Source organism: Equus asinus, chromosome 5 (assembly GCF_041296235.1).
Source record: "Equus asinus isolate D_3611 breed Donkey chromosome 5, EquAss-T2T_v2, whole genome shotgun sequence".
Lineage (NCBI taxonomy): Eukaryota > Metazoa > Chordata > Mammalia > Perissodactyla > Equidae > Equus > Equus asinus.
The window spans coordinates 35,342,670-35,362,568 of NC_091794.1; the positions used below are offsets into that span (position 1 = coordinate 35,342,670).

At 40.9% G+C, this 19,899-nt stretch overlaps 1 pseudogene; it reads right to left on the reverse strand.

Moving 5' to 3' along the window:
* Positions 1-5,990: 5,990 nt before the first annotated feature.
* Positions 5,991-17,971, reverse strand: LOC106832502 (G protein pathway suppressor 2 pseudogene; annotated as a pseudogene).
* Positions 17,972-19,899: the final 1,928 nt, after the last annotated feature.

Below are 19,899 nucleotides of genomic sequence, written 5' to 3' on the forward strand. Positions count from 1 at the left end.
TAAGCCCCAGATGTTTTCAACTGTAGCCCTAACCCAGGCCTGTTGATAAAAACAAAACACAATATATTTAGTCATCCAACTTTAAAATACAGTACTACCCACGCTGCAACATGCTATCACGAGCACTCAGAAGAACATCTAATTCAGAAGATCAACCTAAGTTCTGATAACTGGAAAAACTGGCTCTTAAATTTCTATGTTTGTCTATTATATTTGATACAGTATTTGGTTATAAATACCACTTGTATGTCTTTTCAAAATTTCATTTATTTATTTGAAAATTATTATCATGCCAGGGACTGTGACAAAAACTAATACCAAGAGACAGAGTGGACGTGGCCCTCAGTGATGTTGCTCCTCACGCCCCTGTAATGTTCAAATCCAGATTTGAGGGAATGCCAGACATTTTTGAGAATGGCAGTCAGAGATCTTTCTTGTCTCATCCAAAAACCTACTAGAACTCTCCTGGGATCATAAGAAACTGAAGAAAATACTAAATCAGAAAAGTGACCAACCATTTAGTCTCCCTTGAGTCCTTAAGGTGAAATCAATCAACAATTAACACCTAATTGTTGAGTGTTTTCTTTAGGTTTAGCACTGCGAATTATGCTACACCCTGAGGAGGAGTTCCAGAGTCTCTTAAAAGGAAATAATCAAGGGCTAAACTCTGGTTTACGTCACAATTGCTGAAGGGGTTTCAAGGTAAGACAGCTTCATAGCCTAAAATCCAGTCAAAATCCAGACCCACATTGCCTGCAACCCCACAATGTATTTCTAGTAAATGCTGTGCTTACCACATTTGCATATACTTACTAAATACCATTAATAACTAATAAATGAGTCAAAGATCCAAAACGTGCACATTAACAAAGTTTTGCATATCAACACAGAGCACACTCTTCTGGTTAAGATAAACTTTTCTACTTACCTGAGATCTAAAATTAGACAACCTAGGGCCAGCCCAGTGGCACAGCGATTAGGTGTGCACCCAGCAGCCCGGAGTTCACCGGGTCAGATCCGAGCTGCAGATATGGCACCATTTAACAACCCATGCTGTGGTAGGCGTCCCACATATAAAGTAGAGGAAGATGGGCGTGGATGTTAGCTCAGGGCCAGTCTTCCTCAGCAGAAAGCCAAGGATTGGCGGTAGATGTTAGCTGAGGGCTAACCTTCCTCAAAAAAAAAATAAAATAAAATTAGACAGCCATCTCAAAGTCAACTACAAATCGTTCTTTGCTGACCTGGAGCAGATGAGGCCTAAAATTTATACTGCAAATGATGCTAAAAATCTAATTCTTTCCCTATGTCAGCCACCTAGTTTAGTTTTGCTCTTCAATAGGCCCAGCTGACAATTTTAAAGCCATCTAGCAATTGTAAACCAGTGTTCACCAGAGGAAACAAAGAGTTAGTACAAATTTGTCAGTTGGACATGGAAAAATAACAAAACCTTGAGTACGCTTTATGCTGGTAGTGACATCTTCCTCTAGAAAGTACCATATATTCTCTACATTCAGGGGATATTGTGTGAATCTTCGGGTTCTTACATTATTTTAAGTCCATCAGTTGATATTAAGTGATAGCTACCCATTTAAAGCAGTGTCTTGATAAACTACTGATAGGTAAAAGTTTGTTAAGGTATGTGTTTTGGATCTTTAACTCATTTATTGCTTATTAATGTCATTTATTACTAAACCACGGTATAATACATGGTGTCCTTTCATCTATAGTTTAAATGTTTAAAAAGAATTCCTTCGAGCTGGATGGAGACAGCCAGACAGCTGTGCTACTCGCTTCTTTATTATTCAGTTGCTGGAGGAAATTAGAGGCTAGATTCTGCTTGAACATAAGCAGTGTTCCCCGAGGCAATTTGGAAGGTGGCACTCACAGCCACGTTTTTCACAGTGACTTTTATCACCGTTTGTATGAAGATAAGTAAAGACGTTAATAGAGTTGAAGAAGATGGAGAAAATTGAGGAGGACCTCAATTTTAAACTCTGTTGTGTAACCAAGATATGGAGGTTTTTCTAGCTCTACCCTTGTGAAGAGTAAAATGAAAGTACATTATTGTGCTTCAAGTCAGTCCATCTAAAACTGTGGTATGCATAAAAATCAGTGGGAAGACCTACTTGAAATGCAGATGCCTGTGGACTCTGCCCTCCCATCCAGATTCAGTAGATCTGTTCTGAGGCAAAATTCTAAACCTGAAGAAAAGTTGCAAGAATAAAGCAATGAACACCAAATGTTTGTCACACTTACCAATTGTTCACAGTTTACTACATTTGTTCTCTCTCATATTTATCACTTTTTCTGAACTTTCTGAAAGTCACAGACGTATTAGTGACCGCTTCTAATCAGCACTACGTCCTAAAAACAAAGATATTCTTCTTTCATAAAACCGCAAAAATATCACTGTACCCCTCCAATTTGCTAATGATACAATAATATCTACAAATCTATGCTCAACATTTCTCAAATGGCCCAGTAATGTTTTTTAGCCTTTTAAAAAAAGAATCTAATATCCAAGCAAAGATCACACATTATAATTAGTGATCCTGAATCTTTAGTTTCTTTTAAGCTAGAAAGTACCCTCCCCCGCTTTGGAGAAGATATTTTCTCATCAGAAATTCTATTACATATATACGTGTGTGTAAGTAATGTGTGTGTTGCGTGCTTGTGTGTCTTGTGACCTTGTTAATCTGGTTTGGGCTGGTTTTTTTGTCTTTTATTACATTGACATTTTTGAAGATTCCAGACCAGTTTGGTTTTGTCTCTTTGAATTTGTTGATTGTTCTCTCATTAGTGATTCAGTTTCAACGTTTGGCAAGAATGTTACTTATAGATGCCGAAGCATCCTCCATCCCTCACATCAGGAGGCAGTGAAGTTAGATTTCCTATTACCCCCAGGTGATTTTGATTCACGTTAGTCTACAGACAACACTTTTAAAAAACCTTCTTTTAAAACCTTTTGAAATTTTGTGCTTTATTTGAAGTCATGAAACTTTGTTAGAGTTCTGTGTTATCAGCTCTAATCCTTTATTTGAATGCTAAAACCATCAACAACAAACAAGTAGCTATTAAGGTCTGTAGCATGGTGCTGAGTCCTTACAGACATCAAGAAAATGCAAAAGGGCCTCCTTCTCAATTTGGGTCCAACGGAGAAAATAAGATAAGCATGTGAAAACAACTTGGAACAATTCTCAATCAGGTAATCGAAGATTAGAAAATTTGGCAATATTCAGTGGGAAAACACATACTCTTCTGTTGGTGGGAGTTTAAATTAGTTTAACATTTTTGAGGATATTTTGGCAATATGAAGAATTAGAATGCACGTATCCTTTGAGCAATTTCACTTAGGAGTTTTATCCTATGCATATAATAACACAAGAACCCAGGACTCTGTGTCCTGTCTTGTCCCCCGACCCCGCCCTGACAATGAACAAGGACATTCAATCCTTTCTCATTATTTTAATAGCAAAAAAGCTAAAAAAAAAAAACCCTAAATGTCTATCAGAGGGAGATTGGTTGCTAAATTGTATGCCAAGCATATTACTTAGCCATTAAAAACGTTGAGGTCCACTTTCACTTCTGGGAAGGCAGAATAGACCCACTTTTCCCTATTTCTTCTGCTAGGTACTATGAAAACCCTGGCCATTATATGTAAAACAAACACCAAAAGACTGAGAGGTGGAGAAAAGAAGGTGGACTGGCTAGTCACCTGGAGATGGACATAGTGTTGAGTTCTCTGGGTTTTCCTCTTGCCTCATATATCCCGGGTTGGAACTGAAGTTAGCAACCCAGAAAAGCTAATGAGCACAGACTAAAAAAAATGCTCCAACAAAAGTCTACTCTCTCTATCCAGAGGCCCAAGAGAGGGGCATCCTAGGAAGACAGAAGAGCTTTAGAAAATAATCACTCTATTCCAGCCAAACACCATAGAAAAAAACTGTGGTCCTACCTACACCCATGCCAGCAAAGGCCTAGCAGGAAGCCTGTAAGTCCACCCATGCAAGGCTGTAATGAGGTGGCCCAACATCCCTACCACAGCCACGGTGTCAGGAAAGACCACAGGGGAGTCTGGACGTCCATTCCCATGGGGCAGCAACAAGGACACTCTTTCCCCTCCCACTGGGGTGGTGTCAGAGGAGGCCTAGTGGCAAATTAGGACATGAGGACTTTCACCATCACACAGTAGCAGGGAGGCCACCCATTGCTTTGCCAGTGGAGATCATACTGGGAGCTGGAACTCCTACCCCCACCCAGCAGTAACAGAGAGCACCCCCCTCAAGGGTCCACCAAGGCCAGCAGGGAACCTGGACTTCAGCCTCCTCCTGGCAGTACAGTGGCAGTGCCAGAGCAGTGCCTGAGAAAGGCAGCTGAAACAAAAGATTTAAATAAGATCTACTGAGCATGTGAAAAGATGTTCAACCTCATGAATCAGAGAAGTGCAAACAAAAACCACAATAAGATACAACTTCATACCCATTAGGATGGTTTATCATCAAAAAAGAAAACTCCATGGAAAATAACAAGTGTTGGCAAGGTTGTGGAGAAATTGAAACCCTTGCACATACTGCTGGGGATGTAAAATGGTGCAGCCGCTGCGAAAAACAGTATGGCAATTCTTCAAAAAATGAAACATAGAATTACCATATGATCCGCAAATTCCACTTCTGGGTTGTCTCAGTCCATTTGGGCTGCTACGACAAAATATTACAAACTAAGAGCTTATAAACAACAGAAATTTATTTCTCACAGTTCTGCAAGCTGGAAGTCCCTGATCAGAGCGCCAGCATGGTCCAGTTCTGGTGAAGGGTTGCAGACTGCTGACTTCTCACTGTGTCCTCAGATGGTGGAAGGGGCTGGGGAGCTCTCTGGAGTCCCTCTTATAAGGTCATTAATCTCATTTATGAGGGCTCCATCCTTATGACCTAATCACATCCCAATGGCACCACCTCGTAATACCATCACTCTGGGCATCAGGGTTTCAATATATGAATTTTGGGGGGACACAAACATTCAGACCACAGCCTGGATATGGACCTAAAAGAATTGAAAGCAGGAACTCAAACAGATATTTGTCCACCAACGTTCATAGCTGCATTATTCACGATAGCCAAAAGGTGAAAACAAATGTGGTATATAAATGTCATCAACAGATGAGTGAATAAACAATTGTGGTATATGCATACAACAGAATATTATTTAGCCTTAAAATGGAAGGAAATCTGATGCGTGCTACAACGTGGATGAACCTTAAAGATGTGTTAAGTGAAATGAGCCAAACTGTACAATTCCACAAATATGAAGTACCTAAAATAGTCAAATTCATAGAGACCAGGTTGAATAGGGGTTACCAGGAGCTGGGGGGTGGAGGGGAATGGGGCATTATTGTTTAATGGGTACAGAGTTTTAGTGTGGGATGATGAACAAGTTTTGGAGATGAATGGTGGTGGTGATAGCAATGCAACGTTGTGAACGGACTGAATGCCATCAAACTGTACACTTAAAAATGGTTAAAATGGTAAATATTATGTTATGCATATTTTACCACAACAAAAAATTAAGAACTTTTCTAGTCATTTAAATTAATCTATTAGAACTACCTAACACATGGTCATTAGTTTACTGATCAAAAAAAAACAATATGCTGAGGGAAAAAAAGGATCTAGAGTCACATAATACAAGTGTCCACGTTTCAGTAGAAGATCGCTTGTTATACCAAGAGTCATGAAGATCTCAAACTGAATGAAAAAGACAACAGATGCCAACCCTGAGGTAACACAGCTATTAGAATTATCTGATCAAGATTTCAAAGCAGTCGTGATAAGAATGCTTCAGTGACCAATTATGAACACACTTGAGACAAATGAAAAAATAGAAAAATTGATAAATTGGACTTCCTCACAATTAAAAACTTTTACTTTTTTTTTTTCCTCCAGTGGCACATGGATTTTCTTGGCCTAAAACTGGGATACACGGAGGAGGAATCCTTACCCATGATGTGTTTGAGGGGTGAAGTTGTAGATATAATCTGATGGTTGTATCTGTACAGGGATCTGGGGGCGGGGAGGAGTCCAGGGGCTGGGTACAGAGTCTGGGGATGCATGGGGCATAGGAAGGATGACCAGAGATGGTTAGCGTGTTCCATCTGCTTTTGCAAGGACAGGGCACCACCAGGCTGCAGGAACCCTGTCTGGGTGGGCTGAAAGTGGCTGTGCATGACATAAGGCTGTGGCTATGACTAAGACAGGAAATGCTGAGCATGTGCTCCGGGGGCGCTGTGTGGGCCCTTAGTGAGGTGGGGACTGAGCAGTCCCATAAGTACCACCTGAGCTGCCTTAGAATTGCCCATACTCTCGGGTCCCTGTAAAACCAGCTGCTGAGTCTGTGTGGTTCTGGGTGGTAAGCACTTGGGGGTCCAAACATCTGTTTGGCTTTGTTGGCTGCCATGAGAGGGCCAGGTCGATTGAGTCCTCCAGGTCTCCAACAGGCCAAGGAGGTGAGTTCCCATGTGGCAGTCAGGCTCTGCCGGTACACAGCTGATGTCAGAGTGATCATGCCACTCTGCAACTTTTGCCTCCATTTTTCTTCCTCATGGAAAAATTCCTTTCTCTTGAGCTGTAGGAAAAGCTGGTGCTTCTCTTCCTGTCAGGCCAAAAGTTTCTCTGGCAACTTTAGAATTTGTTCCTTGTTTCCTCTGGTGACATTCTCACTTCCAGCTCCTTTTTCTTCATTTTCTCCTGCTCTTCCTTCATCTTCTGTCTCATCATCTTGTCCACCTCTTCTGCCTCATGCCACTTGTGCTCCCACTCCATCATGATGTGCTGGTGCAGAGTCTTGGCCATGGCGTTGGAAAGCTCGGGGTGCTTCAGGATGCAGGTGTGGTACTGGGTGCCCAGCTCTCTCACTGACTGCCAGACCTGGGATGGGGCCTTCGGGGAGGCAGGTATTCAGGGAGGACAGAGCCTGGCCCAGGCAGAAGCCCAACCTGCCAGCTACTGGCCCCCAGGGCACCACCGACAGCCCTGCCAGCAACCAAGCCTCCACTTCTTGCAAGGGAAAGCCTTTGCTCTCTGAAATACTCTATTAAAAGGATGAAAAGAGAAGCTATGGAGAGGGAGAAAATACTTGCAAACCACATATCTGACAAAGCACTAGTGTCTAGAATATATTAAAACTCAAAAACTCAATAGAAAAAAACAATCCTATTAGAACATAAGCAAAAGACATGAAGAGACATTTCACCAAAGAGGGTATATAGATGGCAAATAAGCATGTGAAAAGATGTTTAACATCGTTAACCATTTGAGAAATGTTAAAAAACCCAAAATGAAGTATTACTGTATACTTATTAGAATGGCTAAAATAAAAAATAGTGACAACATCAAATTCTGGCAAGGATGCGGAGCAACTATATCCCTCATACATTGCTAGTGGGCACGTAAAATGGTACAGCCACGCTGGAAAACAGTTTGGCAGTTTCTTACAAAACTAACTGCACAGTTACCATATGATGCAGCAATTTCACTCCTGGGCATTTATCTGAGAGAAATGAAGACTTATGTTCTCACAAAGACTTGTACGTGAATGTTCATAGCAACTTTATTTACAATAGTCAAAAGCTGGAAACAATCAGATGGCTTTCAAAGGGTGAACGGTTAAGCTGTACTACGTCAATACCATGGACTACTACTCAGTGATGAAAAGAAAGGATCTGTTTATTGATACACACACAACCAGCATGAATCTCTAGACTTTTATGCTGACTGAAAAAAGCCAATCTCAAAAGGTTACAAACTGTATGATTCCATTTATATAACAAAAAGGCAAAATTATAAAAATGGAGAACAGGTTAGTGGTTGCCAGGGGTTAAGGAGTGGGTGCAGGCAGGGGAGAAGTGGATGTGGCTATAAAAAGGCAACAAGGGAGATTCTCATTGTGATGGAAGTGTTCTTATCTTGACTGTATCCCTGTCAATATCCTGGTGGTGATATAGTATTGTAGTTTTCCAAGCTGTTACTTACCATTGGGGGATTCTGGGGGGAGAGTACATGCACTATTTCTTACAACTGCATGTGAATCTACAATTATGCCAAAATACAAATTAAAAGTTTCGTTAAAAAATAATGAGGGGCTGGCCCCGTGGCCGAGTGGTTAAGTTCATGCCCTCCGCTTCAGTGGCCCAGCGTTTCGCTGGTTTGGATCCTGGGCGCCGACACGGCACTACTGATCAGGCCTCGCTGAGGCAGCATCCCAGATGCCACAACTAGAAGGACCCACAACTAAAATATACAACTATATACTGGGGGGATTCGGGGAGAAAAAGCAGGAAAAAAAAAAAGAAGATTGGCAACAGTTGTTAGCTCAGGTGCCAATCTTTAAAAAAAAAAAATAATGAGAATAATTGCTAAATGTAACATGGTGTTCTGGGTTGGATCCTGGTACAATAAAATGACAGTGGAAAACAGCAACAATGAAGTCACTAGATCTATGCATACCAATAGGGAAAGATGTTCAAGATATATTGTAAATGGAAAAAAGCTCATTGGAGAACATTATATTTACTTATTTATTTATTTATTTTGAGGAAGATTAGGCCTGAGATAACTGCTGTCAATCCTCATCTTTTTGCTGAGGAAAACTGGCCCTGAGCTCACATCCATACCCATCTTCCTCTACTTTATGCGTGGGATGCCTGCCACAGCATGGCAGGCCAAGCGGTGCCGTGTCCACACCTGGGATCCGAACTGGCGAACCCTGGGCCTCCGAGAAGCGGAACATGTGAACTTAACCACTGTGCCACCAGGCCGGCCCCGAAGAACATTATATTTAGTAAGATCCTATCTGTGTTGAAAATGGGTAGATATATGCATAAGTTCTATGCAGAGAACCATGTTGCCTTAGTTTTTTGGGCTGCCATAACAAAGTGCCATAGACTGGATGGCTTAAACAACAGGAATTTATTTCTCACAGTTCTGGAGACTAGAAATGCGAGACCAAGGTGCCAGCAGGGTCTGTGTCTGGTGACAGCTCTCTCCTTCAGTGGCGGGCAGCCGCCTTCCTGCTGTGTCCTCACCTGGCGTTCCCTCAGTGTGTTCGGGTGGAGAATGAGAGAGAGAGAGGAGGCCAGCCCTCTGGTGTCTTTTCTATAGTTACTTCAACCAAACGTTTCTAGAGGGAAGCTGATTTCCTCCAGAGGGAGTGCCTAAGTGAGAGAGAAGAGAACTTTTATTTTACTTGACATACTATTGTTCGGTTTATACCTTTTTGTACCACGAGCATATATCACATCCACAACTTTAAAAATAATAATTGCAATATGATACAGAGTGAACTGTGTTCCTCCAAAAGTCGTATGTGGAAGCCCCAGCACCCAGTGCAACTGTATTTAGAGATGGGACCTTTAAAGAGGTATTTAAGGTCAAACGAAGTCATAAGTGTGGGGTTCTAATCCGATAGAGGGCATCCTCAGAAGAGGAAGAGACACTGGGGTCGGCCAGCACAGAGGCAAGGCCACGTGAGGACACAGCGAGGAGGCACCTGTCTGCAAGCCAAGGAGAGAGGCCTCTGGAGAAACCAAACCTGTAGACGCCTTGATCTTGGACTCACAGGCTCCAGAACTGTAGAAAATGAATGCCTATTGTTCAAGCCACCCAGTGTGTGCTATTCTGGCGTGGCAGCTCTGGCAGACTAACGGATGGTCATTCTTCACGTTCAAGCAAATCTAACTATGTCTTGCTTGATGCAAAAGATATGTTAGGGCATGATTATTTTTTGATTATAAGAGCATTTCCTTACCAAATGGCTAAGAGGTTTATTTTTAAATAATTTATTATTATGTGATTTAATTTATAAAAGTTATGCCACTTTCTCCATCCCTTTCATGTCTTAAAATTTACTTATCCTCTATGGATCAGCTCAAAAGCCTCCTCTTCTACTATACGCTTCCTAATTACCCTAAATATGAAGTGCTTTCTTTCCTTGGACTCCCAAGGCCTTTCCCTTGTACCTCTCTTATGATATTCTTCATGTTCTGGCTTATAGTTTAATCTATGTCTCACCTCTTCTAAATTGTAAGCATCTTTTTTTTTTTTTTTTGAGGAAGATTGGCCCTGAGCTAACATCTGTGCCCAACTTCCTCCATTTTATATGTGGGACACCTGCCACAGCATGGCTTGATGAGCAGTGTGTAGGTCCATGCCCGGGATCCAGACTGGCAAACCCTGGGCCGCCAAAGCAGAGTGTGCGAATCGTAAGCATCTTGAGAGGAGGAATTATGTTTTATTCATCTTTGTATCTCCCACAACATGAAGCCCAATGCTTTGATGTTTGTGTTAGTTTCTATTGCTGCTGTAAATAATTACTACAAATTAATGGCTTAAAACAGCACAAATTTATTATCTTACAGTTCTGGAAGTCAGAAATCTGAAATAAGTCTTACAGGGCTAAAATCAAGGGGTCAGCCGAGCTGCGTTCTTTCTGGAGGCCCTAGGAGAGAATCTCTTCCTTGTCTTTTCCAGCTTCTAGAGGCTGCACACATTCCTTGGCTCCTGGCCACATCACTCTGCTTCCATTATGGTCACATTTCCTTCTCTAACTCTGACCCTCCTCCTTCCCTCTTATAAGGACTTGTGGTTACACTGGGTGCACCTGGATAATCCAGAATAATCTCCCACCTCAAGATCGTTAACTTAATCATATCTGCAAAATCCCTTTTGCCACATACAATAAAATATTCACAGGTGTGGGGGAATTAGGATGAGGCCATTTTTGGGGGGACATTATTCTGCCTGCCACAACGGCCAATCAGCTGTGTTAAACAGTGAATAAAATAAGAACTGAGGGGGAGACAGTAAAGAAATTATTAGAATAGAATAGTTGATCCAGAAAAGCTTTGAAGAAGTTATGAATTTTGATCAAAAAACGGCACAATGATTTTTTTGTTTCTTTTACTTTTAGGTGAGACAAACTAATGAGGAGATGTTTTCATTGCCAGCAGCAATTCTTTACACATATAGGAAGCGCTCGGATATTTTTGAATGAATAAATGACTAGAAGAATGAATGATAGGACTACAAGGATGAAGGAATAGTGTCTAGTTCCTACAGCACTGTAATGTGGATATTCTGTTTTAATTCCTTTTAGAGAGTCCACTTGCTATTCAGATTCAAAAAGGACACATACTGATGTTCCCTCCACCCTGGGTGACCGCTTTTATCGCCTGGACTCGTGGGCCTTCATTCACTTACTGAAATGGTGATGGTCTACAAAAGGCGCTTTGAACAAGGAGCAAACTGCCTGGGCTGTAAAACCAATGGCAGCTCCACTTGCAATTTTTTATCTTCCTTTTTTAATGCACAAACAATAAATTTCAAAAATAAAATTTCTCCTGACCCTACTACATTAAGGAACGAAGCTCATTGTGGAGAAACATTTCCTCCTGTCGCTGCCCCATTGGCTGCTTCGCTGTTTTTCCTTCTGCTGATGTGACTTGCGAATTTTGTGTGGCGACTTTGCCTGTACTTGAAGCTGGGCTCGGAGCATGGGCTGGGCGGCGGGGGTCCTTGCATTGGAAGCTGGGGTACAGTAGACATAGAAGTAAAGTAGCAGTTTATAGCCCTTATTTCCTCAGTGTAAATCCAGCTATTCCTCAGTTCTTCAAACTTCATAATTTTTGCCATACTTGAGTACCATCTGAGTTATTTACCTAATTTTTTAAAGTTGATTTGCATTTTCTTCGCTTGAGTGAAATCACAGGTTTAATTTGTTGTATTTTTCTAATACTGATTAAAATAATTACATAACTATCAAAATAAATACTGTGTGTGAATATACTCCATCTGAAATCTTTCTTTTTTTTTTTTTTGAGGAAGATTAGCCCTGAGCTAACATCTGCTGCCAATCCTTGTCTTTTTGCTGAGGAAGACTGGCCCTGAGCTAACATCCATGCCCATCCTTCTCTACTTTATATGTGGGACACCTACCACAGCATGTCTTGCTAAGGGGTGCATAGGTCTGTGCCCAGGATCTGAACCAGCGAACCCCAGGCCACCAAAGCAGAGCATGTGAACTTAACCACTATGCCACCAGGCCAGTGCCTGAAATCTTCTGACTGTTTGGGATACACTGGTACAGACAGATTTTAGGCCTGCGGAAATCTGTAGTCATTAGTCAAACCATGGCAGAGGCAAATTAGATCTTGGTTTCCAGTTTTGAATTCTGAATGATGGGCCTGCTGAAGTCAGTGAATAGCCAGATAAATAGTAATTGTCAGTTGTTTCTGGTGAAAATTATTTTTGATTATATCAATAGGACTTTGGCAAAAAAAAAAAAAAGAAAAAAAATACCAACCTCCTAGAACTGCCAGTCTGCATCTTCCTGACTCCCATTGAAAGGCTGCGGGGAGGCGTAACAAGGTGGCGCTCTCTGAGACCCTCTCCGCATGCCAAGACCTTGAGTCCTCCCTGAAGGGAGGAGAGGGTCAAGGGGCAGGGCCTCCTTGCTGGAGGCTTGTATTTTTATTTTCCTTTAACATCCTTTTGAAAAGTAACTTTAAAATTTTACACTTAGCCTTGATCTAAATAAAAGAAATTATATAAGTTAAAATATCTTTCAATAAGCTTTTGGGGCAAGAAACCTATTATGGCAAATATTTGAAATCTTGAAAGTATTAGGCTGGTCATTATCCTCCGCAGTAAGTTGAGGAGTTAGGGATCAAGAATATGTACAATCTGGTGATATCAGGGATAAGGAGATCAGACCAGTGGAGGAAAGTTCTTATTTAATTGTAATTTATAAGGCTCTGTCTCTTGTTACATCCAATAAGAAACACCTAAAATTTTCCTGAGATGTCTAGCCCTTCTTACCTGTTTTTCCTAGGCTATTCATTCACGTTTAATGTCCTTTCTATTGCAAAGCAAATACAATTTTGCAGGGGTTTTTTTAATCTACAGAACATGTTTGCAATAAAAAATGGCATTTGTCTGCTTACCCTGTTGACGAACTTTAATAGCCTTGATTTAATATGACCTATCTTTCTGTGTAAACTGATGTCTCTCTGTTAGTCAATTAAAAAAACCTCAGACCCTGTGTCTAGCTGTCTTTTTGCTGGCTGTGCAAGTGAAATAAAAATGGTGGTGCTAACAAATTTAAATCTAAACACACTTCAAATCCTGGTTCCTGGACAAGGTGGTGCAGTGGCAAACTCGGCTGGCAAACTCCCTCCAGAAGGCACAGGAGAAGCTCCAGTCTGAACCCCTGACTCAATAAAGGAAGCGAAGGCAGAAGGTCCTCGGCGGCCTTCAGTGGGAAGCTTCCTGTCTTTCTTGCCTAGTTTAATTTGGGATCAGCTGCTGCATCTGTTAGACTCCCTAAAATAGATAATGAAAGGGAAATCTATTAAATGAACTAAATGAGGTTCCTAGGTTAACAAGTACAGTCAGGGAGTGCATTTTCACATGAATGCAGATGAATCAGATCAAAGGCTGTCTGATTAGATAGACGTTTACCTGTGGGCAGTGGGAATCACTGTGGGATAGACGCTCAACAGAGTACACATTGAGGCATAATTACTAAATTTTCCTCTGGGGCACCTATTTTCCTACTTTGGCTGCCTTTTTTCTTTGCAGTGACCCTGGTTCCTAGAGGTAAAAAATGTGGAAGGGGTTGGATACTACAGAGATTAAGTGTTTTATCTCAAAATGCTTGCATTGGAATGCTTCGCTGGAGTGAATTGAGATGAGAGTTCCCCTGGCAATCCCTTAAGCTAACTAGTGTGAACTGAGGTTTCAGAGCTTCCCAGGGAACTCTGCATAGTTTGTGGGTCTGGGGGATTCTTTAGGCTCCTAGGGGCATCAATGACCCCACCTTTGCTCCGTCCTGCCTTCCCCCTTCAAATGGGGATTTTTGTCCCTATATATTAAAGTCTTGACTTTTGGTTCAAGTTAGAATATTGATGTCTAACCTCTGCCCTCTCTTGAAAGTTCACTAAAATAATGGCAAAAAGTCTTGTTCAAAAGATCTAAATGCTCAAGAGAATTGGAAAAGGGACAATAATCTACAAAGCTTCTTAAATTGGAAAGCAAATGGGAAAATGATGATGAAATTAGCAGATGGGAGAAAGCTTACTCCTCAGCTGGGACTTGGGAAAGCTAATGATGAAGCCAGGTAACAGAGGGTTACTGTAAATATTCAGTAAGACCTTTTGACCTTGTTCCCAACACAGACATAAATGAAAAGAAGTTAATCTAGTCAATTTCCTGTTTTCTTGTTTAACTTGAGGAGTGACTCAAAGGTCACAAGGATTTATGAGCTTGTTTTACAGAAGAAGAAGAATGCCTTCAAGGAAGTTACAGTCACCAGATAACCAGCCCCCAGCTGCCACTGAGTCCAGAAGTCATATTGCTCAAGGACTTATCTGGAGTGAAAGAAACATGGATTACCACTTTGTTTCTTCAAATCTCCTCCTGCCAAGCCCCTTAGCCCTATAAAACCTCCTGCTTTCTTCTCTTGTTAATGCAGATTTGAGAGAACCTATCCTCCTGCCTTCTCATTTTGGCCAATTTGAATAAAGTTTTCTGTTTCCAAGCACTGATGTCTCAGTGATTGGCTTACTGCGCATCAGACACATGAACTTGAGATTAAGAGGTTTGGTATCATTAAGCAACCTCATTTATACTGTAGGACAACCAAAAGACTCAGGAATTGGTAGGACCATGTTACTTTGGACATGGGGATGTGAGACTAAAACATGAACACATTGAAAATCTGCTGAAAATGCAGTTAGAAACTGCCAAAGCAGAAAGGAGCAAACACATTTCTACCCTAGGACACCTCCAGACTCTGCTGAATTCCAGAAGGGCAGACTAAATACCAGCTCTCTGCCAGTTCTGGTATAGAACCCTGTGGCTGCAGAGAAAACTCAGGGTTAAAAATGGAGAAAGTGACATTTCAGGCTGAAAGGATCAGAAAAGTCCACAGGCCAATTAAACCTTATGGTGACCAGGAAATCCTGAGTTTCCTTTCAAGAATGGGGATTCCTTGAATACGAAGAGGTGAGGAAGAAGAATCATGTATGGTCAAAAGCAATTGCCCAGGGTCTCAAGCGTGGGGTCATAAAGAAGAGTGGCAACAATGTCTCCAGGTGCTCATAAATTTGCAGGATTTGTACTCTACCATTCATAATGCCAACCAGAGGCCAAGGAGTGAATCCTGGCCCTGTCCTGACAGACAGGCCCACCACGGGATCCTGGAATATAGACGGGAGGACAATGTCTTCTCAGATCCTCCCTGTGCACATGGGGCCAACCTCCCACCTCTTGAGTGTTAGTGCTCGGCCTGTACCAATCATATTCCCTTTGGGGAGTTTCTCTCCCCCGCTCCCCCCCAACATGTGATCTACATGGAGGATTCTCAGGTACCCGAATGGGAGCCCTGGAACATGAACACTCCAAGGTCAAGTACATTCCTGTTTCTTCCCTTTCTCCCAGGAGCCTCCAGCTCCCAGCAGCAGCCAACCTCCTCTGACTCTGATTCAGATCCTGAACTTAAAGAAAATTAGAATCTGGATCCCAATTTTGTCTGAAAGACAAAGGAATAGTACAATTCTACACAGCCGTGACTCCTTTTCCCCAGCCCAATGTAATGAGGATAAATACAAAATTAAATTAGAAAAAAAAATAAAAAAGCAGTTAGACTTAAGGAATTCCTTCCTGTATTCCATGTAGGTAGACAACTTTCTCTCCTTCACTCTGACTACTCTGGGAGTCTGTTCCTCAAAGATAGTGAAATAGTAGTCTCTGGATTGAGGGCCCTCATGAAGCAGTAACTGAAATTTGGTTGTCCACGTAGAGAATTGTGGTTTTACCACCTCATATAGTTAGACTTGGGGAAGGGTCACATTCACTCTCAAAGGTTTACCTACTATCTCATAAAGAGGATTCGGCTCTGCCACAGTGATTCACTTTTCTGTTTTATCTGCTGCTACACCATCAGGCCAAGGCCTACCACAAGTGTACACTAGACAACCTATTCTGTTAGTGTTGGCACCAAATCAAGAGTTGTGTTAGGATTACGGTAAATTTAACATTCAAGTAGGAATATTGTGTAGGCAGTCGTATATATGAGTCTGGGGACCTGGGATGTGATGGGGAGGAAAAGAAATCAGATCATAAAGTCTCTGTCTAGGAGTCAATGGCATACGTATGACAAAATCATTGGACTGGATAGTGTCACCTAGAGATTATAAAAGACTAGGTGGCAGACTGAGTCCAGAGCAATCAACAATTAAAGGTCAGCAAAAGAGTGAGAGTCCACAAGAAGTCTGGGGAGAGGCCAATGAACTAGGAGGAAAAAGAGGGGAGTGTGATAAACCAAGAGAACAAAGGGTTGCAAGGAAGGTGTGCTCAACTGTTCAAATGCTACTGAAACACTGGGTCCACGACTACTAAGAGTTGACCACTGGGTTTGCAAGATGAACGTTATTGGCAAGATTGACTGGAGCAATTTCAGTGGTAGGCATGAAAACTTGATTTGTGTGGATTAAAGAGAAATTGGGGAGTTAAGGTTCCACATGTAGTGGACTGATATGATCTGAAAATCCACTTGTAATAACTCCCAGAAATGCTAGATAAATTATAACAAGAATTATTTTAAATTCATAGCTGAACTTGAAAGGAAAAAGGGCTATTGCAGATACCCAAAATGAAGAAGGAAGTGAAAACAGGACTAGTAAGCTTACAAGCTAACTCTATGGCTACTTAAGGGGTAATTGGTTTCCGTAATCTAGGGGCTTCATTTTTAAAAAATTAGCTTTTTATTTTGGAACAATTTTAGGTTTGCAGAAAAGTTGCACAGAGTTCCTAAACATACCCCTCACTCAATTTCCCCCACTGTTAACATCTAAGATTCCAGTTCCTCATAGAGACTTGGAATTTTAATTTATTCTACCAGTGAAGTCCCCCAAACCCCAAACTGAGAATTTAACATAAAAATGTGTCCCAACATAGTCACCCCCCAAGACTCTTGGCAGAAGTCAACAGAACATGGATCTGCTGGGACTCTTTTTCACCCAGGGTACAATGAGTTCTCTCAGGAAAAAGCAAGCCCTGCTACAGATGAGCTCATAATCAAAACATACATGGAAACAATTCACCATGCATGAGTGTCAGTACTTATAACAAGCAGTGGGATTCAGTGGCTGTGAACTTGGGACAATAGAAAGACTATCTGAAAGACAATATGATATAAGAACATTTAAAATGACTAAGACATAGAATAATCGAATCCCTAAGAAAAGAATAAGACACTATACAAAGAGGAACAATTTGGAAGGAGGATGGGTGGTGGGTGAAGAGACCTCCTCCATCTCCTCTCCAGTCTTTGTCTCCCCCTCCCCTCCCCTCCCCTGTCCTCTCCTCCTCTTCCTTTTTAAACACCATAAATGTGGGAGAAGAGCCAAAAATCCTTTTCTAGCTTAATAAAAAAAATTCCCAAGTATTTATGTCTTTCATGAAAAAAAAAAAGACAGTAATTTAAATATTATTGCCAGACCACTAATTTACTAAGAATGACAACCAGCAAGAAATCAAAATTTCAGATAAAGGCAACTTATACAAGACACAACAGCAATCTCTAAGTTAATGTAGTTCCAACTCATCATACAATTTTTCAGCCCCTAATTCCATCAAAGTCTACTAATCCATTTATGTAGGTCCCAGCTCTCAGGGGGAGTACAGTTTGACGGCTTATTTTTGCCTACAAGATTTTATCCTTGTGATTTCAGTGTTACAAAATATCTACTAGGGGTCCCTTAATGTGAAGGTTTTTGCAGGCATCACTTCCACTGGGACGTCTTCATCTTTTGTGTCACAAATACTTTCCTCACTATGTTGGTAGGTTCACCTTCACAAACTCCTCTGGCTGCATACCCAGTCTTGAGAATGGCAGCAGTATCAACATCCCCCATGGGCATCTTCTAATCACATCCACTTTCACTTCTAGCAATATCACTTTTCCTTTCTTTGCTGCACTTTCATCTTTGTTGGACAATTCCTTCTTTCTATCATCCATTTTTGTAAAATGTCATGTGGGTTTATCACTGGGAGACAAAGGGACAAGTATATACTTGGCTAGGCTGCGTGAGCTGAGTAACAGATGCACAGTGACTAATCATCAACAGCCTTTGAAAGAATTGATGTGATTGGCCACTGATCATGACGCACATCTGTTATTTCCTTAGCGCTTCAAGGACACTGAAGTTTGTACTATGTGATTACTCACAGGCAATATACTGTGGTTACTGAAATTTGCACTGTGTTGTTGAGTGACTTCATTTAACTACAGCATCTAACTGAAATTTGTGCATATCAGAACTACGCAAAGCGAGGATTACCTATACTCATTTCCTGATGAGAAAGTGATCAAATTGGTTTCTGGCCTAAGAGGTTGTCAATATAGAAGTTCTATGTTAATCGTTTTATTGTCTTTGGAATCAGTTCCCTCGGGTCAAAGGTGGCCAAGGCCAAACCTTGATGCATAGCAAAGGTACCTCTGTATTTAAGTGAAACAAAGTACAATCTATTTTAATAGATACAAAGTTTCAACTAAGACTTTTCTGCTAACAGGCAGACAGTGTCCCAGTGGGAATTTTCCTTTCTTTCTTAGTACTTCCCATCTCTCACTCCTCTTCTTTCAGTCATCAAAACAATTCTTTTAATCAGACATTCTTAACATCATTTTCATCATTGAGGGGCTGACAAAAGAGGGCAGCTTTTAAAAGACTGTAGAACAATTGTGGAAATAACTGCAGCATATAAATCATGCCTGTTCACTCCTGCACTCCCTCCTTCTTGGCAAGGGCTGACCTGGACAGGTGAGGGAGCCAATCCTTGTCACTCTGGGGAGCAGGAAAGACAGTTGGGGTGAAAACTACATCCTGTAAGTGCCCAAAGCTTCTGAATTTGGGGTCAAATTGTAGAAATAGATAATATATGAAAAACTAGCCCCAAGAGACTGGACAGTTGATAAAAATAATAGCAAAGATGCCTGAAAATTAAAAATGGATATTTTATAATAGTCACAGAAATCAGTGAAAACCGTAATTCTTTTAGCAGTGTGGAACCTGTGTTGTTTTTACACTTGTGTACAATCATGTAGTATTTAAAAGCATCACAAGGATCAGTATAAATATTGGCACACTTGTGAAAAGTGAGAGACCACACTCAGAGGTGTGACAACAATTTTTGGTACCATGTCAGAACTTAATTTAGGCAAAGAACCTTTACTTGCTTCATATTGACAGTAGATGACATACCCAGAGACAAATGTTCTTTTCCCGAACTACAAGTCATCTCTCCTGTTATATATAATTTTAAAAAGTTCATTAACCTTAATATAGCTTTGATATATACATATGTATGCACACTTATATAGTCATATAAGTTTAAGTGACAATACTTAAAGCCTTAAAACTCTAGCTTTTAGAAGAACTTCATCAAGTATATCATTATTAGATGTTTATATTTATTTTATCTTAATTTGAGTAATCTGAAGGAAAAAAGTGCTCATGTATAAATAAGAATATATATATTTAAGACACGCCTAGGTGTTGTGTGGGAACTATGTATTTTGTTTTTTATTTCTCTCTGTATTGGGAGACATTTCTCCTTGGGTTTCTCATGATTCTGTGTGTTTTGAGAGCAAAGGCAATGACTAACTTTGTTCTCGAATAGCTTTCAAAGATGTTTATACAATGAACAGGGCTGGGAGATAGAAATTGTGTCTCCTTCTAGAGTAAGGGGCAATTTTGTTTACTGTGTATTATAATAAAGATTATTTCTCCTTCCAGTGCAAAGTTCAGGCAAACTTACTGCTCATTATAAAATAGTTTCGTTCTTTAAA